General features: G+C 46.7%; 1 protein-coding gene across 1 annotated transcript in view; it reads left to right on the top strand.

Moving 5' to 3' along the window:
- HIVEP3 (HIVEP zinc finger 3) overlaps positions 1 to 27,749 on the top strand; it is a 521,951-nt gene that overhangs the window by 249,906 nt on the left and 244,296 nt on the right. The window lies entirely within an intron of this gene.

Here is a 27,749-nt window from a genome sequence, read left to right on the forward strand (position 1 = left end):
GGCCACGGGCAACCCAGGCTCCTACAGATGGCAGTGGGATCATGGCAGACCAATGCTTTCCCTGATTTGATTTTTACTCATGGAGAGATATTAGGTGGGAAATAGAAATTCCAGGCAATGTTCATTCTCGTTCTCCAGGAAGACTAGAATGAACCCTTCAGGTACTAGATTAGGGCAGAGATATCAGTTTGAATTCAGAGATTTTTAATATATATGTGGATAGATACAGAAATACAGGTATGTGTGTATGCATGAGTTACTGTCCACACATACTTCCCAGCTCTGTCCAATGTAAGGTCCTAGAAGCAGTGACACCCCAGTAACAGTGAATACGCCAGTGCCCAGCTATCAGTTTCTAATGCCATTCTCCAATAAAAGCTCCTTGGAGAAGGCTGATTCTAAGGCTGGGGCAGGAAAAAGGCAAAATGAGCCTGAAACATGTTGTAGTTCCAGAAAGTAAGTCCTGAAAAAGAATATGGGGACATGTCTAAAGGACACAGGAGCCAACCTGAAAGAGCTCCTGATGTCAAACCTGGGACAATTTGAGTAACTAAATAAATAATGATAGTGTCAGATTATAACCCAAAGAATCCGTGAGTCCATACTGTTTTAATGAAATGATTGAATGAAGGAATAAATGGGGAAGAAGGGTTAAATCTTCCTTACAGAAGAATTCCAGATGATATATGTAGCTACTCCTCCAGCAAGTTGAGCTTAAATCCTTTCCCCTTGTGTGTAGGCTGGACTTAGTGACTCACTTCCAAAGAATAGAGTATGGAAAAGGAAAAACAGTCACTCCACAGTGGAGAAATCTGGCAGACACCCCCTAAACCAAGGGATCAAGGTTAATCTCACGAGTGATAAGTTATGTCAGTACCGTGTACCCCCTGATAAAATGCAATGAGAGACCTTACCTCTGGGCCATTCTCCTCCCCACACCCCCAATCCATAACCCCAGTCTAACCATGAGAAACCATTAGACAAGCCCAAATTATGGGACATTTCACAAAATAGCTGACAAGTACCTTTCAAAAGTATCATGGTCACGAAAGACAAGGAAAGGCTGAGAAACTGTCACAGATCAGAGGACACTAAGGAGACATGACAGCTAAATGCAGTGTGGTATCCTGGACTGACTCCTGGACCAGAAGAAGGACCGTGGAAAAACTGGTGAAATCTAAATAAGTCTGCAGTTTGGTTAATAGCATTGTATGAATGTCAATTTCTTAGTTTTGATTAATGCACTGTGTTTATGTAGGGAGCCTGGGTGGAAGGTCTATGGCAGGGGTTCTTAACAAGGGGTCCGGGAGTTTGAACTGAAATTCAAAAAAGACATTATTCTTATTGGGACATATTGGTGCAGTTACGTTATGTTTATTAACTAATACACAGTATAATGTGGCCTTAGTTAGGGGTCCATGGTTTTCACCTGACTGGCAAAGGGGTCTTTGGAACAAAAGAGGTTAGGAACCCCTGGTCTATGGAAACTCTCTGTGTCACCTTTTGCAATTTTTTTATAAATCTAAAGTTACCACAAATTTAAAAATTCTTTTCAACTTAAATAGGCAATGCTCCAAAGAAATACAAAAGCCCAATAAACATGAACATGTTCAGTTTCAACAATAGTAATAAATGCAAGTTACAATAATGAGATGCCATTTTCCCCTGCCAAATGGGCAAACATTTTTTCAGCATGAAAAATACTACCCATAGTGCTGTGCAGAGTGCAGGGACCTGGACACTGGGAACAACTGCTGGTAAGAGAACAAATTGATGTACATTTCCAGAGGACGATTTGACAGTGTCTACCAAATAGTGGTACATTTCATATTGGGAATTGATACTAATATAATAATCACAGGTGTGGAAAAGGATTACCAAGAAGGATGCTTTTCATAACATTGTTTACAATAGTGAAAAACTGAAAACAATCCAAATATGCCAGAATGAGGGAATTGGTTCTATAGGGTCTGGTACATCTATACAGTGACATACTATGTAGCAAATAAAAATGATATTGTAGACTATTATTTAATGACATCAAAATATATTTATGATGTAATGGTGAAAAAAGAAGGCCTATACAGAAAGATATATATTTTGGGGGAAAGTATGTAAATGAATGTAAAAGTATAAAAATGAATATAAAAAGATTGAAAGTTGTGGCCTCAAAAGTGATTTTTTTTTTCTTTCTTTGTGCACTCTATTTCCTAAATTTTTGACACTGTTGTTTCTTTCTCAAAGGCCCTATATGCTAAATCCCCTCTAGGGGAATCACTGACAGAAACCCATTCCACTTTGGTAAACTCAGTTTCCCCCCAATTTTTTTTTTCTTTCATTTTTTATGTCCAGAATTGTGCCTAGCATATAGTGGGTGCTCAATATATTTTTTTGAATGAATGAATGAATGCTTATGACCAGAAATGCAAATGGGTACCTGGACCTCCCTGTCCTGGCCCTCCTTCCACTGTGCAACTCCTGCCCTTGCTCTAAAAGCCCCTCCAGCAGGTCATCTTCTCTGCCTCTGTGCATGATCCACAGGAACTTTCTGGCATCCATCGTAGGACACTGAAATGCAAGAAATGGGCATAGGAGTGAGTGGGCCAGATTAAGGAAAGGACCTTTAAAGTAGTCAGAGCCTCAGGCTCGAGCCCCTAGGAGGGCCACTGTGCAGGCAGGTGCCTCCCTGGCAAGGCGGAGGAAGGCCAGCAAGCAAACCGTCTGTGCAGATGACATCAAAGGTAGGCCCCAAGTTGCCAGAACTTGAGGTCTCGGTGGGCATGTTTCTGGGCATGCCCAATGGGCAGAATGTCCCAGGACAGTCCCCTCCAGGTTGGGCCTTTTCTGATGTTTGGCAGTTCTTCCCTGGGTTGAGCTGGAATCCTCCTCCCTGTAATTCCCTCGACCGTTAGCCTGCTGGGGTGACGGCCCCATCATCCTGCCACACGGTGGCTGTCCACATCTGAAAAGTCAGGGCCAGGTTTCCCTGAACCTTCTCCTGTCCTCTCTGCTTGTCTCCCTGACCTTCAAGGACACAGCTTCTCTCCTCGCAGCACTCGGGGGGAGTCAAGAAATACATTCAAACGCAGCTGCCATAAGTTACTTTTCATTTCTCTGTTCAGTTCTGGTAGTTCTCCCCACTTTTCTATGTTTTCTGTCTAGACACTTGATCGTGTGCAGTGAAGCTGGAGGGAACTTCCACGGTGCACATTTGAGTCGCCGTATAGGACTGCCTTTCTCTTTAAACCAAAGCCGTGGTGGGAAGGCAGACCCCAGCCAGGACAGCTCCTGCAAGGCTGCCCCATCTCCTTCAGCAGCTGCTTCCAAGCGCCTCTGCGCCTCTGTGGTCTGTGGCTGCTGGGAGGGCAGCAGCTAGATGTTTTACACTTGGTTTCCAGGTCCTCCTGCCTCAGGGCGAGAGTGCCTCCTCAGCATGCCAGGGAAGGGAACTCAAGCGGAGCAGATGGCTATACGCAGGGCCGAGGCTGGCTGAAGGCAGAGCCCTTGAGGAGGGTTTCTGTGAGCACCAGGGAAGCTGCAAGGAGAATTGAGTGACACATTCATTCATCCACTCAACAGGCAGTTCCTGGGGCCTACTGGGGTGCAGTGTGCCTGGGAGCAGGCTCCATTGTCCTGCAGGATCCCCCATCCTCTCCCAAGGATGTACCCTTCCTCCTGGGCCAGACTCCCAGGCCCAAGAAGATGAAGCTGCTGTCTTGGTTTCAAATACTCTTTGAACAACTTCATTTATGCCCAGTGTTGCCAAGGCCTGGGCTAGATGCTGGAGACAGAGATGAATGACAGCTCCTACCTCAAGCAGCCCAGGTCCTGGGAGCTGTGGGCTGGCAAGTTATTGGTGAAAGCTTAGCAGGACCATACAATAGGTATGTAGGACACACAGAGCAGGAGCAGCGGTCACTTATGCTTGGGTTGGGTTGGGGTGCTACGTGTGTCTGGAAAAGCTTCGTGGACATGTCCCTTGAGCTGGCTCTGGAAAACTGAGCAGGTATTCCTAGGTGGTCAGAGGAGGAGCATGGAGGAGCAGGGAGAGGATGAAATGCCTGAGAAATGCATGATGCATTGAGGAACCATAAATAAATTAGTAGGTTTGGAGCATGAGGTTTGGGGGTGAGGAGAGGAAATGTGTGGCTGGAAAGGTGAGTATGAGCCAACTTAGGAAATGGCTTGTATGTCTGTTATATTGGACGGAATTAAATTCTCTGTGTATAGTAACAACACACGCACACAAACTAAAATATCAGTGGCTTAAACACATAAGGGTTTATTTTCCTTCCTTGCAAAAGAACCAAAGTTAGCTAGCCTAGGGCTGGTTTATGATGCTTCCACAATATCAGAAATATCCCAGACTCCTCTCTTGCTGCCCCTCCATTCACAGAGCATGGCTTCCACCATGAAGGCCACCTCATGTTCCAAGATAGCCACTGGAGTACCAGCCATCACATCTACTGTATATAAAGGAACTGGAGTAAAGGAAAATGTGGAAGGACCGGGCAGCCATCTGCACCTCTTTCTACGACATGAGCCTTCTTAGTCTTCTTAGTTGAGCACCATTTCAGCAAGGTGTTAAAAGACCAGAAAGAATTTTCCCAGCAAAGAAAGGGAATCGTGCATTGTTGGGAAAAGGGAGAACAGGTGCAAAGGCACAGAGGTGAGAGGCTCTTGATGGAACATGAGTGGATCTGAGTGGCTGTGTGTGTGTTTGAGTCTGTGTGATGGGGAGGGGTTCAGGCTGAGTACCGAGAGGTAGGATGGGCTCAGGCTACCAGGGCCCCTGAAGGCCGGGTAGGGAATTGTCTTTATTCTGCAGGAAAGGGAGCATCATGGGGAGACTGTCAGGGGAGCAGTTAATCAGATCTGCATTTTCCCAAGACTACCGTGCGGAGAGAATGGGGGTCAGGGGTCAGTATGGGGGGCCTTGCCCATGGGGCAGTGTGGGGGAATGAGACTCAGATGGAGGATGGTGTTGAGGAATCAGGGAAATTAAGTTGGCTTGGTGGGACGGGGCCACACTGTGAGCCTCAGGAAGCCAGTGAAGGCCTGGAGCCTCGCTGTGGGGAAACTGGGAGCCACTGAGGTTTTGAATGTGCTTTCAACTCCAGGCAAAAGGGTTTCCGAACTGTGGATTTCCCCAGGGCAAATCTTTGGTAGAGGGTGCTTGTTCTCGCCCTGGGAGGAAGGCAAAAGGAAACTCACTTTTACTGAGCATCTACTGTGAGCAGGCTTACCGCTTGTTATCTCATTTTGCAGACACGAAGACAGAAGCAGAGAGGTTAAATCACATGCCCAAGACCCCACAGTTAGGAAGTGGCAGAGCCAGAAAAAGCCGGTTCCACCAGTCAAGTTTGACCCTGGAGTCAGAAAATAGCACAAGACCCTGTTTCATAGTCTAGTTGCTTCTACTCCATGGAATTATTTTGTTTTATATGGCATAGGATTTGACCTGGCTGTCACGTGTGATTGTCTGGTGACAAACCACGTATTCATAAGCATCTTCCACATGTACTTATTCAAATGAGGCCCTAATGAGTCATTTACTGAGACAGCATGACTGGGTGTGTGGGCTGGGGCCTGAGAGGCCAAAGATCTGACTACACGGTGGCCGAGGTCCCAGCCCTTCACTTCCTGTTTGGTTTCTTCCTCAGCGAAAGAGAGGGTTCCGACTAGATCGGTATTTCCCAAATAGTCTGTTGGTTCTGCCTTTCCAAGACTTGCCACAATAGCCCATCTCCTGTGCTATGAATTATTTAAATTCTTTATAATTCAGTATTTTAAAATTGTTGAATTTTGTTCATTTGATTGCTTATTTTCACTCAGCTTTGACCTAAACAATAAGGTGTGTACAATCAGAGGCTTGGAGGAATGAAAAAGGGCAACTCACTTGATTTGATTATGTTTTTTTTCCGATTCACATTAAAATAAACTCATAACTGTCGATAAAATATAATATTTGTCCTCATAACAATAGTAATATGTTTAACTTTCTGTGTACTGAGCATTTTCCTAAGTGCTGTACAATCAAACTCATTTCACCTTTGCAGTAACTTTGAGGCAGGTACTTTATTTTCCCCATTTTACTGAAGCCCAGAGAGATTACATAACATACCCAAGATGACACAGCTAGATGCACTTAAAACAATCTTGTGGCCCACCTGGCACCTGCTCGCCACTTTGGGAAGCACAAGGAAATTCCCGGCAATTCCAAGATTAATCCTGCAGCTGCAGAAGTGGCAACCGGGAATTCTGCTGCTGCCGCTGTGAAGTGTGCCGGCATGACCCTTGCCCGGGGAAGGGGACTGGGCCTGAAGAGGGCCCTGCCGTGGTCATCGGGAGGGGGCGGCGGAGAGGGTTGTGGTGACTTGCTGGGAACCAGGAGCCTCCAGGGCTTTGCTTCCGTGTTCCCTGGAGCTGGGAGGGACCACTCACAGGAAAAGAAAAGGGGTTGGCGTGGATGTGGGACTCGGGTTCTGTGGGAAGAAGGCTGGGTTCAGTTGACAGGCGAGTCAAGACTGAGGAGAAGGTGCCGCTGGCTGACCTTGGGCAAGTTTATAACCACTTATTTAGAGTTTTCCTTATTCCATCAGGCGTCCATTACTAGCAGAATGATTCTCACCATTCCCAGCTGTCTTCAAATTTTACTCCCCTACATTACAAACAGCATGAAGAAAGCTGAGTGCCCAGGACACCCATTCCCTCAATTGCATCCCGGGACAGCGTTGCTAGCAGGGTCCCTTGTGACTAGCCTGTGCTGCCCTGTGACCTGTGCATTTGGCTGGAGATCCACAGTGCTTTGGTCCCAGCTGGGAGGGAGAGCGGCCTGGCCATTCCCTCCCGTGTGCAGCCCAGACCTCTTGCAACCTCCCCCCCCAGTGGGCCAGTGGACCTGACCAAGCAGCTTGGCCTAAGGGTTACTGGCTGCTGGCCTGGGGTGACCACTTTGTCTCTCTGAGTCTCTGCTCAACTAGGTGCACCCAAACCTTCTCGTAACTTTAAGGAGCCCTCAGAGGGGTCACACACCTGCTTATTTCTCTCACTACCTCCGCCCTGTTCCTCAACCAAAATTCTTCCCTCCCAGTTTGAAAACTACCTCACATATGAACGGAGCCTCATAAGAACCGGTCTGGGTATGTGCATGTGGGGGGTAATACACTGAGGTGGAGAGGGGGTTACTGACCAGATGAATATTGTCAGTATGGTTGCCGCTCGAAATGCAGCTTGTGTGACCAGGAACTGAATGTTTAAATTTTAATCTAAATTTTAAAACTAAAGCAGTGAAAAATAACTTTCCATTAAGCACAACTTTATTGTTTTGGAAGGACTACGTTTCACATAAGATGTTTGCATTATGGGGCATGGGTCAGATGTGGGTGTTGTTTTCTACTACCTCATTAAACACTTTTTATATTCATCACTTGATGAAATGAAAATGTTTTGGATACCTTGAGTTGAATGAACTATATTATTAAAATTAATTTCACCTGTTTCTTTTTCCTTTTTTAATGTGGCTACCAGAAAATTACACAAGTGGCTTCCATTTCTATCATATTATGTTGGTGTAGAGCAGGGGTTAGCAAACAGTTTCTGTGAAGGATGAGACAATAACTCTTTTAGCCTTTGTGGGCCCCAGGGTCTCTGTCACAGTCACTCAGCTCTGCCACTGTAGTGCTACAACAGCCGTGGACAATATGTAAATAAGCTCAGTCTTGTTCCAGCAAAACTTTATTTACAAAAACAGGCTTGGCTTTGACCTTGAACTGTAGTTTGCAAACTCCTGGTCTAGAGTAGAAGCAGCCAACCAGAAATGGGCTGTGAAATGTAAAACAGGGATTAAAGAGGACTTTAAATTAGGCTAGGCTGAGAAGGGAGGGCAGGCCTGAGCAGAGGATGGGGTAAGGAAGGACCTCCTGAGAGATAGTGGGGAGAGACTGGACTCTCATTTACAGAGTGTCTAGTGCGTGCCAGATATTTTTCACATATTTTATATGTATGACTCATTTAATCCACTCAATGAACCTGTAGGTACCATTATTGTTCCGTTTTCCAGATGAGGAAACCGAGGCACTGTGAAGCCAGGTAGCCTGCCCCAGACGACAGGTGTGAGGGCTGAGCCAGGATCCACACCACCAGCCCCACTCAGAGCCTGCCCCTTGGCTGCCCTTCACATGCTATGTGCTTTTCTCATTAAATCGCCCAACACTCTTAGGAGGTAGGTGCTGGCAACCAAATTTTACACATGAGCACTTGGGGCTTAGTGACAACCAGCGCTTGCCTGGGTCCTGTACCTCGTACCTCAGCCTGTCCTCAATCCTAGCTCAGCCTTCGAAGCAAGTTTCCTTCCAGTGTATGTCTCCTTCCAAGGAATGTTCCTATCTGCCAAGCTGGGTTTTGATGCCTCCCCATTCTGGACATAGAACCCCTGACATATCTGGCAAAGGTGAGGCCTTTTGACACAAGGCCAGATGCCCTCTCCCTGCTCCTCCTGCATCCCAGCGGGACCCCCTAGAAATTGGGGCCTGGAATGGGTTCCTGGATTTCATTTGGCCTCCATTTCCTAACACAGTGCAAAGAAAAGGAGGTGGCACCTTGATACCCCCTGGAAAAAGTCACTTGACTTTGTGTCTGGGTTCTTACTGTTCCATGGAGGCTGCAGAAAGCTGGGAGAAGCATTTTTCTATGTAAGTATACAAATTGGCTATCATGGTTTATATACCACTTTATATTCTGGGATTCCGCCCCCCCCCCCCCCCATTTAATGTTATTATGGACAATTTCCCATGCCTAAAAATATTTAAAAAACAAAAGTTTTAGCATCTTCCTAATATCCCATGTTATAGATGTTCACAATTTATTGACCTACTACTCCACTGTTGGCTGTTTCGTTTCCAGTCTTTCCTTATTGTAAATGATAAGCATCTTTGTATGCAAATTTTACATCTGTTGCTCTCCTGCTCTATTTTAGATTCCTAGATGTGGAATTACTCACTCAAAGTAAGTGAAATTCTGAATGTGACACACCGTCCCCCGTTCCTTACCTGCTCAGTCAGCTTTAGGCCTCTTGTCCTCTTTTGCAGGTGAGAGGAGAGCTGAGAGCAGCCAGGGGAAGCTGAGCTGACAATATCCAGAGGGCCCTGGAGGTCTGGAGAGAAAAGATTCCAGAGGAGAAGGGGCTAGAAGAGCTGTCCCAGAGAGGAGAGAGCTGAAAAAGGAAGTCAGGGCGGGTTGGAGGAGGGGAAGAGAGTGATCTGAGCAGCTGCCCTGTGGACTGGTACTTGTAGAAGAGAGAATGAGGCCTAGCAGTGTTTAGGAAGAGTGACTGTGACTTGTGCAAAGTACTTTCCCTTTGCTGCCTTCAGGAGACCTCAGTCAAGAATTCACAGTAGGGAAGCGGACTTGGCCCAGTGGTTAGGGCGTCCATCTACCACATGGGAGGTCTGCGGTTCAAACCCCGGGCCTCCTTGACCCATGTGGAGCTGGCCCAAGCACAGGGCTTATGTGCGCAAGGAGTGCTGTGCCACGCAGGGGTGTCACCCGCGTAGGGGAGCCCCACGAGCAAGGAGTGCGCCCCCTAAGGAGAGCTGCCCAGCGCTAAAGAAAGTGCAGCCTGCCCAGGAATGGTGCTGCACACACGGAGAACTGATGCAACAAGATGATGCAACAACAAAGAGAAACAGATTCCCATGCCACTGACAACAGAAGCGGACCAAAAAAAAAAAAAAAAGAACACGCAGCAAATGGACACAGAGAGCAGACAATTGGGGAGGAGAGAGAAATAAATAAAAAACAAATCTTAAAAAAAAAAAAGAATTCACAGTAGTTTTCAAAACTTTGAGGAACTAGATTGTGTTTCCTTTGGCTGTATCATCATGCTGAGACAGGCATTAAGGTTGAAATTTATTTAAGCTACAGGGTTTTCACAGAAGTTATTAAATTACCTGCTAGAAATATTTTTTAAAATAAAAATTTACACTTTAATGAAGAGCTTGTTTGGGGCTACCCTCACTAAAGTGACTAATACTTCTAAAAGAACATTTTCTATGTAAACTGTGATGTGTCAGTAAGAAGAGTAAACTAGAATTTAGGAGGCTTAATTCTAGCCAAGCTCTTGTCTATTAATTTGATTGAGCAAGTCTTTGAAGCTCTGAAAGCCTCTGTCCATTATTTGTGTAACCAGTTTGCCTGTCTCATCCCCCATAGTTTGGGGTGCATCTGCTGTACACTAGAACATCTCCAGAACGCGTACATCTAAGCTTCCTACCCACCTAGGGATAAGAGCAGTAAGTCGGAAGCAGTTTCCCTCCCTATTCTGAGTCCCAGGATTCCTCTAGAGTAGCACTGTCTGATGGAAACGTAGTGTGAACCACAGATGTCAAGTACATGTATTCTTCTAAATTTTGTGGAAGCCACATTTTAAAAATTACAAGAAACAGTTGAAATTAATTTTAATAATATATTTTATTTAACATGTTATATCCAGAATATTATTTCAACATGTAATCAATATAAAAAATTAATAAGATCTTGTACATTCTTTTTTTTTCACCTTTAGAGAAAAATCTCAATTTGGACCAGCCACAGTTCAGTGACCCCATGCGGCTAGTGGCTTCTGCATTGGCCAATGCAGCCCTAGAGCCAGGAGCCTGCCTTTCCCAGTAGCAGCCTACAGGAGGAGGCTCGAGGAAGGGCAGGGTCCTCGGCTTCCTCAGGGCAGCAATGCTCTCTGGAAGCCCAGCTGCCTTCCCAGGCTGCAGGTTGCCCAAGCAGTGTGACCTGGTTAGGCCATGGGATCCTCTGCAGACTCAGGATCCCCATCCTTCACCTCCGACCTGATCCCTGCAGGACTACACTGCCTTTTACTTTTAAGCTCTAGGAACCCACAGGACCTGAGTCTGTATCTGTCCCCAGATGATGAGATCCTTGTCCTGTCCTGCATTCCTTTTGGGAAGAGTGTGTTTCCTTGATGTTGGGCATGACCTTATACCTACCACTCCTGCAACAGCAACCTGCATTGATTCCGGGGGACCTTTCCCCCATTCTAAGAGGGACTCTGCCCTCAGTGGACCTGGAGGATTTTCTGACACTGTTCTTCTGAAGAAACACCCATGTCATCTCCAGCAAGGATGCCTGCCCTACTTATAGAACAGCGAAGTAGGTGACCTTGAAGGTCTCCTCTGTCTCCAGCTGTTGTCAGCTTTTTTCTCAAGACCCAGTGCTCTCAGGAAGTTGTGAGGGAAAGGTAATCCCTCCCTTTTTTCCATTAAGGAACGTGAAGTATCCCAATGACTGGAGAAAGTGTCCTGAAAGCACCCTGGTAGCTGCAAGACTGTCCCCAACCCCCTCACATGTCACTGCAAGCCCCTCCCAGCCTGTATTACCACTCTCCCTCCCACTCTCCTTTTGTTAAGTGGCACATGGAGATATTATTTATTGTAGCATTCTGACAAATAAAAGCCATTGCTCTGATTTACAACCCTACAACCTCCTCTCCTTGACTCAGTGCATGATTCATCTCTTTAATGTGATACTTACCAAGTGTGTGGCTCACTCGGGGAATGAATGTGGATGGATCTTTTCTGCCTCCCCGTCCCGTCTTCTCACTGCTCTTCTTGACCCCAACATACACTCCCAATAAAAATCTAGCCCATGGCAGCCTTAGCCAAAGGACTTAACTTCTTTCTCCCGTGATTCTGTCCTGCTAGTTATTCCATACAGGGCTCCCAGGAGAACTTGGCAGGGCCCCAAGGACAAATGTTGATCTAGATTCAACTGCACTGACAAAGATGCAATTTGGCTTGGGAGGTCCAGGTTTGAAAACCATGGCCCAGGTTACATGGTAAAGACCTCCTGTTGGTCCGAAGGGGGAATGACAGTGATAGAGAGGGAGGCCACCCTTGCCCCACCCCAACTTACAGGCTTTTCAGTTCTAACTGATTATTTAATCTCTTAAATTCCTCCCATAGGCTCCACAGAGTTCTCTTGCTTAACTCCTTATTCATTCATTCATTCTTTTATTCATTCATCCAGTAGTCATTGAGCTCTTCTCTGTCCTCTCTGTGTTTTTGATACTGGGGATATGCAGATGCATAGGAGATTCTTGGCCTCTGAGATTCCAGGTCTAGGGGAGGGAGACTGGCAGTAGTTACAGCACAGAAGGAGAGCTGCAGTTGAGGTCACCATGGGAGTGGGGTGTGGAGGTCCTCAGCTCTACCCAGAGATGTCAAAGCAGAAATGCTTCTTGGATAAGGTGACAACGGAGCTGAAGTTGTGAAGGATGACAAGTGACAGAAGGGCATTCCAGCTAAAGGAACAGCATGTGCAAATGCTCAGAGGCAAGGAAACTCTTGGTTGCTTCCAAACCTGCAGGTGTTCGGGCCTGGCTTCAGGCTAGGAGGCCCATTGGAGAGCAGCAGAAACTGGGCTGGAGTGTGGAAGCTGGACTCATCAGGAAGGGCTGGTGCACCCTTCCGTATGCCATCGACCCTGGGGAACACTGAGGGTTTTAAGGCGACATTATGAAGTTTTAAGAGGTGAAAGAGATCATTTTGTGGCTGTGTGAAAGATGGCCTTCGGGTGAGAGAGACAGCAGCAAGAAGGTGGGAGGGGAGATCACAGTCTTAGAAACAGAGTCTGAACAAAGGCAGCTGAATGGAAGAGATACAGCTCGTTAGGAGGAAGAATAGACAAAGCCCAGGAGGCACTTGGAGGCAGTGGGCTCATTTCATTCCTATAACCATTTACTGACCTGGGTATGCAGCTGATTAAGAAATGGCTTTTTGGTTTAGTGTGGAAAGAGCCAGAGGAAGGAGCTGAGAGTGACTGAAGTTTCTAACTTGGACAGCACCATACATCTTCATGAAAACTTCCTCCACCTGTTCACCTAGACTCACCAGGTATCAGAGCCCCTGATTTTACAGAAAAGGAAAGAGAAGCTCAGAGAGATCCTGTTTTACCCAGATGCATACCTTCCTTGGGCCAGATATAAAGCCAAATGCAATTTTTCAACCTGCTACACAAACCTTTTTTGTTATAAGGGATTTTACTGCCAGTCACCACAGGGAGATCCAGAGATGTTAACAAAATTACAAACAATGGGTGAACAAGAATAAGGAATTAAAATTCTCAGTTTTTGTTATTCCTGATCTTCATTCAGATGTCAGCGGCACTAAGTCAGCCAGCATTCTTTCGGGGGAAAGTGCTCCTGTTCTTGTCTCAGGAATCAGCCCCCTGCTACCTTCCTTGCCTGGCTTAACACAGCTCTCCTCCTTGCTTGTGAGAAGCCCCTAAGTGAACATTTGCAGAATTGACCTGGTTGCTGATCTGGGCTGCTCAGACTCCCGAGCCCCAGGTAGAATCAGGTCGACCTCCCTCAGGTCAGGTGGCGTTAATTTCCAGCCTCTATTTGCATCTGCTTCTACTCTCCACTCTGTGTGAGCTCTGCGCCATCCGGGAGGAAGGGCCCTCCCTGTCCTCCCCCCAGAGCTTCCGCAGAGCTGTCAGAGGGGCCTGCTGTGACCTGGAGGGTTCGGAGGTGGTTCCTGGCCACGGCTGCATTAAGGCAGACATGGACCAGGATAAGCTGGCAAGACCAATTCAGTCTCAGAACTGCCCCTGCCCCTGCCCCTACCCTGTTCCTGGCTTGGCCCTTGCCAGGCTCAGGTCTGGCTGAGCTAGATTCTGCTCTGGGTGCCCTGACTCGCCTTTTTGGCATTTCCTAGGCTGCCGCTCCCTCTTGGCACTGGCTTTCAGCACCTGCTTCTCCCTTGGGCATATGCTCTCCTCTTGGCAGCAGAGGATGGGCCTGTGGCACCGAGACCCGTGACCGTGATCTGACCCAGTACCGCCCCCCCCATGTGGCTACCCCAGCTCTCTCCTCAGTGTGTCCTCTGCACAGTGCATGGTGGTGGTCATCTCCCTTGCCCTGCCTTGAGACTCTGAGTCTCTGCCACCAAGTCTTTTTTGTGTTCCCACTTTGGTTCTCTCTGTTCATTCTACTTGTTGAGTAAATGGATTTGTTGCTCGTGTGACACAATAGGCTCAACTGAGCCCTGCGTGATGCACCCAGTAGCCAGGTACATGCTGCTGTCTGGGGATGATTCCCTGTCCATCATCTGGTGTTCTTCACAGAGGATGGGGAGCTGAGTGGGGTGGGCTGTCATGAGGATTGAATGTGTGGTCCACGTGTGTGTAGGACAGTGCCTGGCACAGAGAAGCCACAGCAGATGTTGGCTCTTAGAGCTACTGTTACTGTTCCCATTTGCCTGGTGACAATGTTGAGATTTGGTGAGGTCTAATACCAGAGCTGACTTGAACTTTAGCCCCATGCTCTTTCCTCTGCAATCATAGAAAGTGAACGCATTTGAACTTTTGTCCGTCATATTAGCTTACTTGATGGGACCAGGAAAGGATGTAAACTTCACCAGTGAAGTGTTAATTCAGTGGTATTTCAGTGAAATACCATGGACCAGCAACATGGCTTCACTGTGTGATGAGTTTGGGGATTTAAATGAGGGTCTGTAGTTCTGTTGGCCTTCCCCTATCAGCCTCCCAGGGGGCAGAGAGAGCCCTTGGCACGTGGCCATGATGCTGAAAGCTGACAAATGCCCAGTGTTCCTGCAGACAGGCCAGAGAGCTGGGACTGTGAAGCCAGAACAGCTGGGTGGAGGCTGGTGGCAGGAGGCAGCACTGAGGCCTTGCCTTGTTCCTGGATAGTCCTGGGGACAATCAGAAGCATAGAGAAGCCCCTTTCCTTTCCCCCTGGGCCACAGCCCAGCATTTGGAGCTTCCTGCTTGCCGGCTGAGATGAGCCGCTGGGAGAGCCCCAGATGGGCCTCTGCACCGAGGCTGGCAGGCTGCCCAGCCTGAGTCCAGGCCGCTTTGCTCCTGCAGCCCTCCTGCCACTCGGGAAAGAGAGCCTGAGCAGGGAGTGGGAGTCCCAGCACTACTGCTCAATATCTGTGTGGCCTGCACAGGCCCCTTAACCTCCTGGCCCCTCAGTGTCCTTGCAGAGGAAGAACATAGTTCTTTGTCTGCCACGGGTTGGTATAAGGAAGAAGGGCAGGGGAAAGGAGGGGTAGCAGGTGGTCCTTCAATATTTTAAGCAGCCGAAAGAGTTTGCAGAAGGAAGGCAGAGTGCTCACTTCTGAAACAAGCTTCTCTGCACTCTCCAAAATGAACAAAATATTCAAAAACAGAGGGAAACTCCCTCTTTCCTGAAATCAGACAATAGCCACAACCTCATACACCCAACCTTGAAGACGGGCATGAGACAGTAAAATCTGGGTGAAATGAAGGAGGGACCCCAACAGCTGGCACCAACCTCAACGTGTGTCTCTAACTCATCTGCATCCTCATTTTTTTCACCTGCTTACCGACGGGGCCACCTTTCATTAACAGACAGGCAGATGGAGCCAAAGACAGACCCAGTCCACCAGGGCCAGCAGTGGGAGGAGATGCCCCAAGGACAGTTGTTCTGACCCTGTCCCCCAGAGCGGGTGCACATACCCATGCACACACACCATTGCTTCCTAAAGAGTCTTTAGTGTGGACAAGGCCCAGGGGTGCTGGGCACAAAGGACCACCCAGGAAATGTCCCAGCCTGCCTCCAGCAAAGGTGCTCTGCTTTTCTCCATGGACTCCAGGCAGGGGTTCAAGTTCTGGGCCCCAGGCATCAATGATAACAGACTGCTTGCCTTTGCAAACCCCCAGGATGCAGCAGACATCCTGTTGTGGACCCCATGAATAAGGCCTGCTGGGGCATCCTCTTTAGTTTTGTCCACATCCTGACTGCAGGCTTTGTTTAAATGCCAAGACATTCATCCCTTGACCATTATTTTATTTCAAGTTTAGGAAGCCAAAACAATTGTAAATTTCCCCTTGCACTGGCTCTTCAGTGATCTATTCACCACTGACAGCAAAAGCATAGAAGCGGGCACAGGGGCAAACAATTGTATCACATGTTACTCCTGCGGCAATTCCAGAGAACTTTCCATCCCTGAGCAGGTAGGACCCTGGGACCCTGCATTGCCTGCAGAGTAAAGAGTAATTGGTAAGATGCTGACCTTTATGGTGGTTTGATAGCAGGAGCAAAGCAGTTTATTCTATGGCACAGTGAACCATGGAATCTCCATATCAGAAGCTCAACTATCAAGACCTTTCATCATCTTCTTAGCGTCTTGAGGTGATCTGGGGAAAAAAAGACATACCAGGCTGTTTTGGGTGACTTGAGAGTTTCATTTAGATTCTGAAGCCAATAACTCTGCAAAGATTAACACAATGTTGCAAGCTCCTCTTAAGGGAATCTGTTTTGCCTCAGATTTTTATGTACCATTGAAATTTCTTCTTCCACAATGACTAAGAAGATGCTTGTCTTATATCAAGAACACGATAGGAGGATGGATGGATAATAATGGAAAGGAAGAAAGAGAGGAAGAGGAAGGGAGAAAGAGAGAGAGAGAGATTGTTTCAAAGCATTCATGCTTCAACACCAGAAAAGAGATTATGATGTGGTACTAAAATAGTAGATAAAGATACTTCTGGAAACTTAAGTGAAAATTCACAATGATCTGAGGTGGGTACAGTGATCCTAAGGTCCCTTCTTGTTCTAGAATGTCTTATTTAACCACTTTCTGAACTGAGTAAATACTGACTTTGTTGGCAAAGATGTGATTTCTTTTCTATTTCTGAGTAATCTACAAAGAAACCCCATGGCTCATTGATTACAAGTCTTTTGGAAACATTTATGTGAAAGTATTTCTAGCAAATCAAAATAGCTACTGAGTGCTTGTTATGTGCCTGAATACTCTCTCACAAAATTATATTCAAGAAGTTATAGTCCTGTAAAATTTAAAACTCAATTTATTTTTATTCTTCGAATTTTCAAACCATTAGTTTCTCTCAATGTATTAATCAGCTTAGGCTGCAGTGACAACCCCAATGTATTAATGGCATAGAACAATAAACATTTATTTCTTGCTCAATTTACATGAGGACGGTGCCATCATTGGGCTTGAAAGGGCTCCACAGGTTTCTACTCTGGGACCCCATCCCAAGAAGCAACCCAACCTGAGGCATGCTCTCCTCTCATTGGAAAGGGCAGGCTCAAGAGTAGCCAAGCTGAACCTCATAATTGTATGAAAAGCTACTGTCATCTCTTCTCATAGTGAGTCATATCACAAAGCCCAAAGCCAAAGAGGCAGAAACATATGTTCCTAGGCTAGTTGGGCAGGTCTATAGAATAGGAGGCCGGGGAATGCAGCATCTAATTGTAAGGAGGGAATAAATAATTGAGACTATTAATTCAATATACCACAATCACCTTTCTTATTTAATGAGCTCTTTGCTTTTTGGTTAAATCCCAGGTAAACTGAATCTTTATGTGCAGTATTGATTTTGTCTTTAACTAACTCATCCCTGGTCTGTGATAGTTTGCTCATTTACTCTTGTTTTAAATTCTTACCTCTACACTATTTAAAATTTACACTGGAGGGAAGCAGATGTGGCTAAACTGATAGAGCATCCGCCTACCGTATGGAGGGTCAGGAGGGCCCAGGGCCTCCTGACCTGTGTGGTAAGCTGGGCCACATGCAGTGCTGCTGCATGCAAGGAGTCCCTATGTAGGGGAGGCCCACATGCAAGGAGTGTGCCCCACAAGGAGACCCCCCCCCGCCGTGAAAAAAAGCACAGCCCTACCAGGAGTGACATCGCACACACGGAGAGCTGATGCAGCAAGATGACACAACAAAAAGAGATGCAGTTTCCCGGTGCTGCTGACAGTGTAAACAGATGCAGACGAACACACAGTGAATGGGCAGAGAGAGCAGACAATGAGGGGAAAGGGAAAGAAATAAAAAAAATAAAAGAAATAATAAAATTTATACTTGGGTGACTAAAGGCCATATAATAGAGAAAACACTTGACTGAGAGGCCAAGGACTTAGGCTGGGCTCAACTGTTATCTAGCTGTGCATTCTTAGACAGCATTTTACCTTCTCTGAGCCTCAGCTTTCTGATCGGCACATCAGAGGATGTAATGACTATGGGAGTGTTTGGGAAAGAACAAAGTACCAAAGAACTGTATGACGGTCAGGGACAGCAAGTAGTGTTTAACAATTGGCCAAAACTGATGCAGGCCCCAGCCCTGGAGCAGCACCCTGGGGGCCTCAGCTACCCTTTTAGATTCTGGACTGTGTCTGGGCAGGCGATGCTGGGGCAGCATTTGAGAATGCTTGGAGCTGTGGCTGCTTACCAAGTGATATAGAGGAGTTTCAATATTTTCCAACCAGTGCAGTTCCTGTTCATTCGAACTGAATGTCAGCCACGTGTGATGTTTGTATTCATGTTCCTGCAGATGGGGAGAGGCAGAGTTGCTAAGTGGAAAGAGTATTAAAGAGTATTAAACTAGGAATTGCAAAGTATTTGCCCCTAGACTGACTGCCACCAGTGACGAAATCCTTATGTGTCCCAGTTTCTTTATCTGTAGAATGAGGGAAACAGTCCCCACCTAGGAGTAGGATGAGATGGAGGCAACGCGAGGAAAGTTCCCTGCACAGCACCTGGCCCAGCGGTAGATGTTTACTGAATCTGCTTCTGAACCTGATCATTGTGACCTGAGTTTGGGTACCAACTCTGCCAATTACTAATTGCATGAACCTCTGTTTCCTGTCAACTCCGTAGAATGTGTCAGTCTATGAGGCAAATAAATGAGGCCTATGAAGTGTTCACAGCAGTGCCTGGTATATAATAAACACTCAGATTACTGTGGTTTTTATTCTCTGTTGGCGCTGGTTGGTTGGTTGAAACCATTCCCATCGCTCTTCTCTTCACGTCTGACATACTTCACTTCTGCTGACTGTCATCTTTCCTCAACTTTATTCTTTTAATCTTTCTTGCTTTTTCCACCTCTCCTGAGTATATGGGACTGGCTTTGAGAGCTGTGATGCGTTTGGCTGCAGGTAACAGAAAATCCACCTAATTGGTTTAAACAATATAGAGATGTACACTGTCACACAGCAGGAAGGAGAGCAAGCTTTCGGGATGTTTGCTTGGTAGCCCAACAAGGCCCAAGGACCCAGATTCACCCCATCTCTCACCTTCTGGCAGCAGGAGTCCTCTCGTAATTAGAAGACAGAGGATGCTGAGGGCAATTGGAGCTAAACGTTTCCTTGTTTAAGCCCAGGTATGAATTTCCCCGGGGTCCAGATACTGGCAGAGAGGGACTGCACAAGCCTGCAGTCATTTTTTAGTAGCTTCCCCCAAGAGTGCTGCCTCGAGAAGTGGTGGGATCCAACAGAAAGCACAGGGTGGAACTGGACTGCTCAGAGCTGGGGGGTCGCAGGCGTTGCAGGTGGCCTGCTTGGGATAGCATCCCTCATGGCAGCAGGCTGAAGCAAGAGGCCCCTGGTGATGGGCGGGATCTCTGAAAAGGCCAAAACCAGGCCCCAAGAGAAGAGTCGGCTTTAAATACCGCCAAGTCCAGAAAGAGGAACTGCCAGCTCTGGAAAGGATCAGTCAAATACAGCCTGTCCGGGCTCTTCATCTCTTCTAACCATCTTCCACCAAAACCTTGAAGGAGCCAGAGGCAGCCCAGCAAAGAGGGATAGACACACTGGGCAGGGCAATGGGAAGATTGCAGCCCAAATTTCTTTCCCATCACCCATGGCCAGCTTGAAGCAGGCGTGAACTGGGAGGGGAGAAGTTTTAATTTTGTTGAAATTTTTTCTTCTATTATTATTATTCCAGGTTGGCCTTATTAATTACTTAAACTGTTTTGGGTACAAGTGACCAGAGGGTCTTTGTGCATATGTATGTGTGTGTGTGTGTGTGTGTGTAAGACTTTCACAGACCAACTATTAAGAACATTCTTTTAAAAAAATTTTAAATTTTGATATAATGTTATATCTATAGAAAAATTGCAAAGATAGTACATTTTAAAAAAATTATTGTCCCCTACCCCAAGGACTCTTTTAGAAATTTGTTTCTAATTGCTCACACAATGAAGTTTTTTTTTTAATTAATTAATTAATTTATTTCTCCCCCCCCCCCTCCGCCCCACCCCGGTTGTCTGTTCTCCGTGTCCATTTGCTGCATCTTCTTTGTCCACTTCTGTTGTTGTCAGCAGCATGAGACTCTGTGTTTCTTTTTGTTGTGTCATCTTGCTGTGTCAGCTCTCCCTGTGTGCAGCACCATTCCTGGGCAGGCTGCACTTTCTTTTGCACTGGGCGGCTCTCCTTACGGGGTGCACTCCTTGCGCATGGGGCTCCCCTATGCAGGGGACACCCCTGTGTGGCAGGGCACTCCTTGCGCGCATCAGCACTGCGCATGGGCCAACTCCACATGGGTCAAGGAGGCCCGGGGTTTGAACTGCGGACCTCCCATGTGGTAGACGGACGCCCTAACCACTGGGCCAAGTCCACTTCCCCACAATGAAGTTTTAAAACCACAGGTAATGCTGTATATCTGTTTACATACTGTAGCCCTTTAGGGGGCCACAAACCATGGTAATATCTAAGATATTTTCACCACCCCAGAATTCAATTTTTGCCCCCTTGGTAGTGATAGTGCCCCTTTGAGAATGCCTGCTGTAGAGAACTCCAAAATACCCTTCACCCAGCTTGCTGAATGCTAACATCTTACATAACCATGGTAGGTTTGTCAAAACTAAGAAATTAACATTGGTACAATACCGTTAATAAATTAGAAATGTTATTCTGATTTCTACTAATGTGCTTTTTCTGTTTCAGGATCCCATCCTGAACATTACATTGCATTTAATTGTCAGGTCTCCTGAGTCTCCTTCTTTCTCTGATAGTTACACAGTCTTTCCTTGACTTCGAGTCTGACACTTTTGAATAGTCATCTGGTATTTTACAGAATGTGCCTCCATTTTGGTTTGTCTAATGTTTTCTAATGATTAGACTCAAAAGACGGATTTGGGGAAATATCAAATCACATCATACCAGGGAACACTTAATAGCAGCATAACTTACTGCTTATATTAACCTTGATCACTTGTTTAAGGTAGTGTCTACCAGGTTTCTCCACTATAAAGTTATTGTTTTCCCCTTTGTATGATCTATTAATTAGAAGCAAGTCATTTCACCCAGCCCACACAAGGGGAGAGAAATTAAGCTTCATCTCTAGGAGGGGAGGAGTAGCAAATAATTTGTGGACATGTGTTGAACCCATCACAGTAAAGTGAAAGTATGCTAATTAAACCCATATAGCAGGAAGCAGATTTGGCTCAAATGATAGAGCATCTGCCTACCACATGGGAGGTCGAGGGTTCAAACCCAGGCCTCCTGGCCCATGTGGTGAGCTGGCCCACGCACAGTGCTGCTGCATGCAAGGAGTGCCCTGCCACGCAGGTGTGTCGCCCATGAAGGGGAGACCTATGCACAAGGAGTGCGCCCCATAAGGAGAGCCGCCCTGCACAAAAAAGTGCAGCCTGCCCAGGAGTGGCACCGCACACACGGAGAGCTGATGCAGCAAGATGACGCAACAAAAAGAGACACAGATTCAGGTGACACTGACAAGAATACAAGCGGACACAGAAGAACACATAGCAAATGGACACAGAGAGCAGACAACAGGGGTGGGGAAGGGGAGAGAAATAAATAAAAAATAAATCTTTAAAAAAAAAACCCACATAGCATAATTTGAGACTATGCAAATATCCTGTATCTCCTTTAAGTTTTACCCACTAATTTTAGCATTCTTCAATTGCTTGCAGCAATTATTACATTGGTGTTCTAATGATTTTCTAGTTTCCTCGTTCCTGTTACATTTATTATTTGGAATTCTTCTGTAAGGAAGAGTTATCCCTTCTCCATTTACTAGTTATTCATTCAATAAATTGTTTATATCAGTATGTACTCATGATATCTATTTTATTCTTTGAGTTATAATGCAATACTATCCTTATTTATGGTGTTATCAAAATTTTCCAGCTTTGGCAATAGGAACTTCTTTCAGATTGGCTCCTGTGTCCTTTTGACATGCTCCCATCCTCTCTCTCTTCCTTCCCTCCAACCCTCCCTTTCTACTTTCTTTTCCTTCCTTTTTTTTTTTTTTTTCTTTTTTCTATTTTGGCACTCTCTTACTTTCTAGCACTGCAAGATGCTCCAAGCTCATCTAGTATTTTCTGTGCACCAGCCCTGGAATCATCCATTTCTCCAATGAGCTCTGTTTCCTAGAAGACTTTTAATTACCCAAGAGTGACCAGGAAAGTCTAGGGATGTGCCCTAGATTTCTTTCAAGAGCCAGAGAATAAGTAGCTCTTCAGGACACATTTAATCGGACAGTGGGAAACAAAAATCACACTGCTTTTTTATTGTGTACTATAAGACCTCTTGTTCAGTTGAACAGTAACCTTGAGATACAGGCCACCTCATGGGGTTTACCAAATTAGCTGAGGATGTACGCATGCTTTGGGAAGTGGGAAAATACTTTCTGAAATTAAAGGCCCATTCTTGTGGCCCAGCATTTTATGTACTATTGTTTTAAGGACCTGAGTTCCCTGTAAGTCATGAGTGAGAAAGATGATTCTTGCTACTAAAGGGAACCTTCTGGTATCTGATTTTCAGCCACTTGGGGGCCATGGTACTGAGAGATACTGATCAGAAAGGGCTTGCCTTGCAATGCCCTCACCAGGTGCTTCTTCAGCCGAATGGACGAGATCAATGAGACTTTTTAACAGTACAAGGACATGAGATCAATGGGACTTTGTAACATCACAAGGACATCCTTTCCTGTAAGGGATGGAATGAGGAGGCTCTGAGGAGACCTCTGGACACCTGGCCATGCTGTTGGCCTGAGGCCCTGAGGAAAAGCCTCGAGCTCAGAGACCAGATTTCACTGGAACCTACCTGGTGAGGCCCAGCAAAGCCAACAGGACAGGTTTGAGACTTCCAGTGAAATATTTAAACTAAATTTGGAATAGCACAGGCAAAAAAAGGAACAAGCAAAAACTCCACTTGTTCTCTGCCAGCTCCCAGAAGCAACTCTTCTGCTTAGAGGAGAAGACAGTTCCTTCTTCTGGATGGGTGGGTTTCCTCCTGGCCTCTTAAGAGGAGATCCTCTTATCTCTAAGAAGGGAACTTTCACTGAACAAGAACAGAAGATATTAGCAAGGGTCTATAAATTGAAGGATTGGATGCCTGGACTGCCAAGATCAATTCCAGCATTTTATAATCCTGAAAAATATACAGATTGTTAGCCTGGCTAACTGGTCTCCAAAGGAGGTTTATGTCAAGCACGGTTTGCTTGAGGGGAAAGAGAGCAAACATGACTCAGAGCCAGGCCTGGGGGCAGTTTTTTAGTCTTCTGACCATAAGTGCTCCTTCTGTGAAGTGAGACTGAATGATGCTTGCTTTGGTCTACTTAGAATACCTTCCTGAGGATAAAAAGTTGTTATAAGAGACATAGACTGAGCTAAGAAGAATGAGGTAATAATGAATCCTGAGCAAGCTCAGCCTGAAGCTTCATGCTCATCTCCTGACAAACAATAGTGTGGAAAAAGCCCTGCATTAAGGGCAGACAAGTTTGGGCTAGATCTACAACATCCTGCTGGCTGGGAGAACCTGTGATTTGAGCTGCTCTTGGGCTCCTGACACACACTAAGAACTCCATGAATATTTGTTGACTGACTGAATGAAGTGAGAGAGGAATGGGGTCAGGCAGTGTGCTTGGTTCAAGGTGTTTGGAAGTGTGCTTCCTTCAGCTCTGGGAAGCACAGCAGGAAGGAAAGCTTGGAGTCATGGGTCCTGAGGCAGAGCCACCCACACTTCACTGCTCTCTGTGCATATCCTGTGAGGTGAGCAGTCCCTTTGATTGCAATTCTTTTGTTAAAAATTCCCTCCCCCCATGAAACCAGTGTTTCTTGGGGAACAGGAGGGACTTGTCTGCTTTATTTCTGTGTCCTCTTCAATACCCAGCATAGAGCTATGCTGGTAGTGAAGGCTCAGTGGAACTTCGTGTAACTGACTATAACATCTTGAAGGGGTTCTGGAAGGAGTTCTGGAAGGAGAAGTATAAGCAGGAGATGGGATGAGGGCACATGAGGATGCCCAGCCAAAGCACCTGATGAGATGTGGGTGTCAGGATGGAAAGCCCGGAGGTCCGGGGGCTTGAGTGAGAAGCATATAGACCTCAACCTCAGGACTGTTGACATTTCAGGCCAGACAATTATTTATTTGGGATGGGGAGGGTGTCCTGTGTATTTTAAGATGTTTAGTGCAGGGGAGATGGGGCTGAGTAGGCCAGAGGCTGAGAGCTCAGCCAGCTGCCAACACTGCAGCTAAGGCTAGTGGGCAAGTGGGTGCAGAGTGTCCCTGGAGCAAAGCAATGTTGGAGAAGCTTTCATATTGTGGGGTTGGTTGGGGACACAACCTGACAGCAAGAGGAAGGCCAAAGAGGGCCCAACCCCAAAGTCAGGCAGACATGGAGCTACCTAACAATTCCAAGAGATTGGCCATTCTTGACATGGCCCCAGTAAGGCTGAGGGCATATGGTGGGTTCTTGAGGCTCATTAGGCAAGACTCCAAACCTGGGAAGGAATGGAGTACTGGGTCAGAAAACCAAAGCAAATGTCCTGCCCTCTGGACTGACCAACACAACAGGTAAGAAGTGCTATGAGGCAAATGCTCAGGGTATGCCCGGGGAAGCACATAAGAGCACAACCTGGTTCAAATCCCAGCTACAGCAATTGCTAGTTGTATATTGCTGGGTAAGACACTTCACCTTTGGTGTCTCATATGTAAAACAGGGAAAGGACACCACCTATGTCCTAGGTGGTGGTGAAGATTAGGTGAGAAGATGCATGTAAAGTGCTAAGCTCAGCACCTGACACACAGCAAGTGCTCAGTATATGGCTGTTGTTCTCTTTGATACACTGCTCAACTGTTCTCAACCTCTGAACCATTGACATTCTTGGCAAGATAATTCTGTGTTGGGGTGGGGGTGGGGGCTGTCCTATTAGTTTTAAGATGTTTAGTGTATCCTTGGCCTCTACCCACCAGATGCTAGTGGCAGCCCCTAGTCATGAAAACAAAAACTGTCTCCAAGCATTGTCAAATGTCCAGGGCGGGGGGCAAAATAATCTGTGTTGAGAACCACTGAACTAACCCCAGGCATGCACTAACCCCTTCTTTAGACAGTGAGTAGTTTTCTAGGCCTCAGTGGCTGGTGGCACTAAAGCTGGTGATTGCAGACCAGGCCTGCCTTGGTCACGATGGCTAAGGCCCTAGGTCTGCCTGGACCTGGCCGAGGGACCCAGTAGAGGAGGTGGCCAGGGACAAGGGCAGGGCAGACTGTTGTCAGTCCAGGACATATGCCTCAGTTGATGGGGGGCAGGGTTGGCTGGTGACACAGTCAGAGAGAAGGAACAGGCACTCCCCAGACACAGGGCTGCCACCCCTTACCCAGAAGAGATGCCATAATACGAGGTCCTTACTGCCCACATGCCACATCCTGTGACAATTGGACACCGGGAAAGCCATCGAACTGCAAGAGGGAAAGAGGGAAGGGGTTGACATTATTGAGCACCCACGGTGTGCCAGACAGCCTACAGACATCATTTCATTGAATTTTCAAACAGTCCCATGACACCCATCCCTTCATTTGTTCACTAGTAAATGCTTATCTGGTGCCTACTATGCACAAGGAAATGTTCAGTGTGCCTAAGATACAGCAGTGAACAAAACAGACAAAACTCTGCCCTCAGAGAGCTTACATTCTAGTGAGAGAAGTTGGCAAGCCACAAAAGGAAATGGGTCAGATGTACAACCTGTCATATGGAGGGAAGTACTGTTGGGAAAGCAGGGAAGGAGGACTAGAGGCACTAGAATGGGTGGAGCTGTGATTTTATATAATGGTCAGAGAGCCTTACTGAGGTTTAGGGCTGAAAGTCCGATTTCAGTTTGCCGTGGTGGAGGTGGGGTGCTTTGGGACTGACTTGAAAACTTGTGCTGGTTCAGGGCATGCCAGAGTTAAGCAACATCAGACAAGCCTAGGGTTAGATCGCACCCCCCCCCTCACCAGGGAGGCCCTACAGCAGGTCAGGAACTTAAGGGTGAGAAAGGACCAAAGCCATAGACAGGGAAAAGGGTTTTATAAATGCCTGGGGAGACGAGGAAGGCTGTAAAAGGAATAAGACTGGTGAGGCAGGAAGAAAAAGAGGATAAATTAAAATAAGCTGAACTGTTCAGTCATGCTTTTCTGGTACTCAGAAACCTGGAATCCACCCGCCCCCCCCCCCCCAAATTTCTGGCAACTCTCAAAGCCCATAAATAAACAAATGTATGTCAAAGAAGCTTGAGGGGTAAAAATAGAGGGGGTTGCAAAATCCAAAAGCCATGGCACTGTACACTCTGAGTGTGGCTTGCTTGGCAGATGGTAAGAAACACACTAATGTTCTCGTTTATCCAAAAAAAGCAAGGCCATAGGCACCCATGCAGGTTCAGCCACTGTCACGTGCCAACTGCACCTATGATTGTGATGACCCCCAGTCCTGAAGAAAGGTTGAGGTTGCTGTTAGAAGATGGCTCCCTGCTGGGTAAAACGTCACCCCTGGGAAGCCTCTTCTAGCCTCCTGGGGCTTTGGTAATTACTGCCCTTAGCGTCCTTAGCAGAGAGATGGTCCCAAACCTCTCTGTGTGGCTGACTCTCTACTCGCCTGGGGACAGGGGCAGCATTTTTGGTTCCTCTCTAAAGCCTCAGGGCCTGCACAATGCCTTCTCCATAAGAGGGACGCACAAAAATGTTTGTAGGATGAAGATGAAGACCTCTTTCCATCAAAAAGGTTCAGATAAGAAGCTTTAGCCCTTGGGGCATTCACCTTTATACACCCAGTCCAGCCAGCCCCTCTGGTTAGCATTTGTAGACAGCCAAGGCGAGACTTCTGAATTTCTCTTTCAACAGCCCCATCTACTGTCATTTCCTCTGCTCACTTGGCAGTGAAGTCTGAGTCACCTTTCGCTCCTCCTGCCCTCAGTGTCCCCCCACCTTGTTCCGAATTTATAAAATTCTCTTGACTCTGCTTCTACAGTATTTCTTACACCTGCCTCCTTCCCTCCTTTCTTGCTGCTTCCAGTTAAGTTGGGGCCATCTTGCCTGGGCTATGGCTGTCCCTTCTGCCTTTCACTGGTCATCAGTCCAGGTCTCTCCCACTCCCACCAATCTTACACTCCCTTCCAGACCAGAATTCCCCAAACCCGGTCAGGTCGTGCCTTGTCCTTGTTCAGAGACTTCCATTGGCTCCTGTTGTTTTCCCTGTCTCATGCCCATTCCCCACCCAGTATTCAGAGCTCCCTCTATCACTTGTCCCTAGCCCACCCTACCCACCTCCTCGCCTACTGCTTTTCCCACATATAACTCCAACTGAAGCCCACTCCCAGCACCTGCTGTGTGTTTCCAGCTTCTGTGCCTTTGTTCATTCAGTGTCCTCTCCTGGAAGAGCCCTTCCCTGCCATGGCTAAATAGCCACATCCTGTCCTTTAAGACCCAGCCCCAAAGCCACCCCTTCCATGAAGCCTTCCCTGACGCTGCTCCTGCACGTCTGTTGGTATTGATCACACCCTTTCCTGAACACCCAGAGCACCATTTTGACATGTCTCCAGCATCAAGTAGTAAGTATCATTTTATGTATCTTCCCTCCCCTAAGATGGACTCTGAACTTTCTTGATTGTATACTTCTCTCAGTGACAGTGTTTTTGAGAACACACTCCAACATGTATATATTTT

Source organism: Dasypus novemcinctus, chromosome 9, assembly GCF_030445035.2.
Source record: "Dasypus novemcinctus isolate mDasNov1 chromosome 9, mDasNov1.1.hap2, whole genome shotgun sequence".
NCBI lineage: Eukaryota > Metazoa > Chordata > Mammalia > Cingulata > Dasypodidae > Dasypus > Dasypus novemcinctus.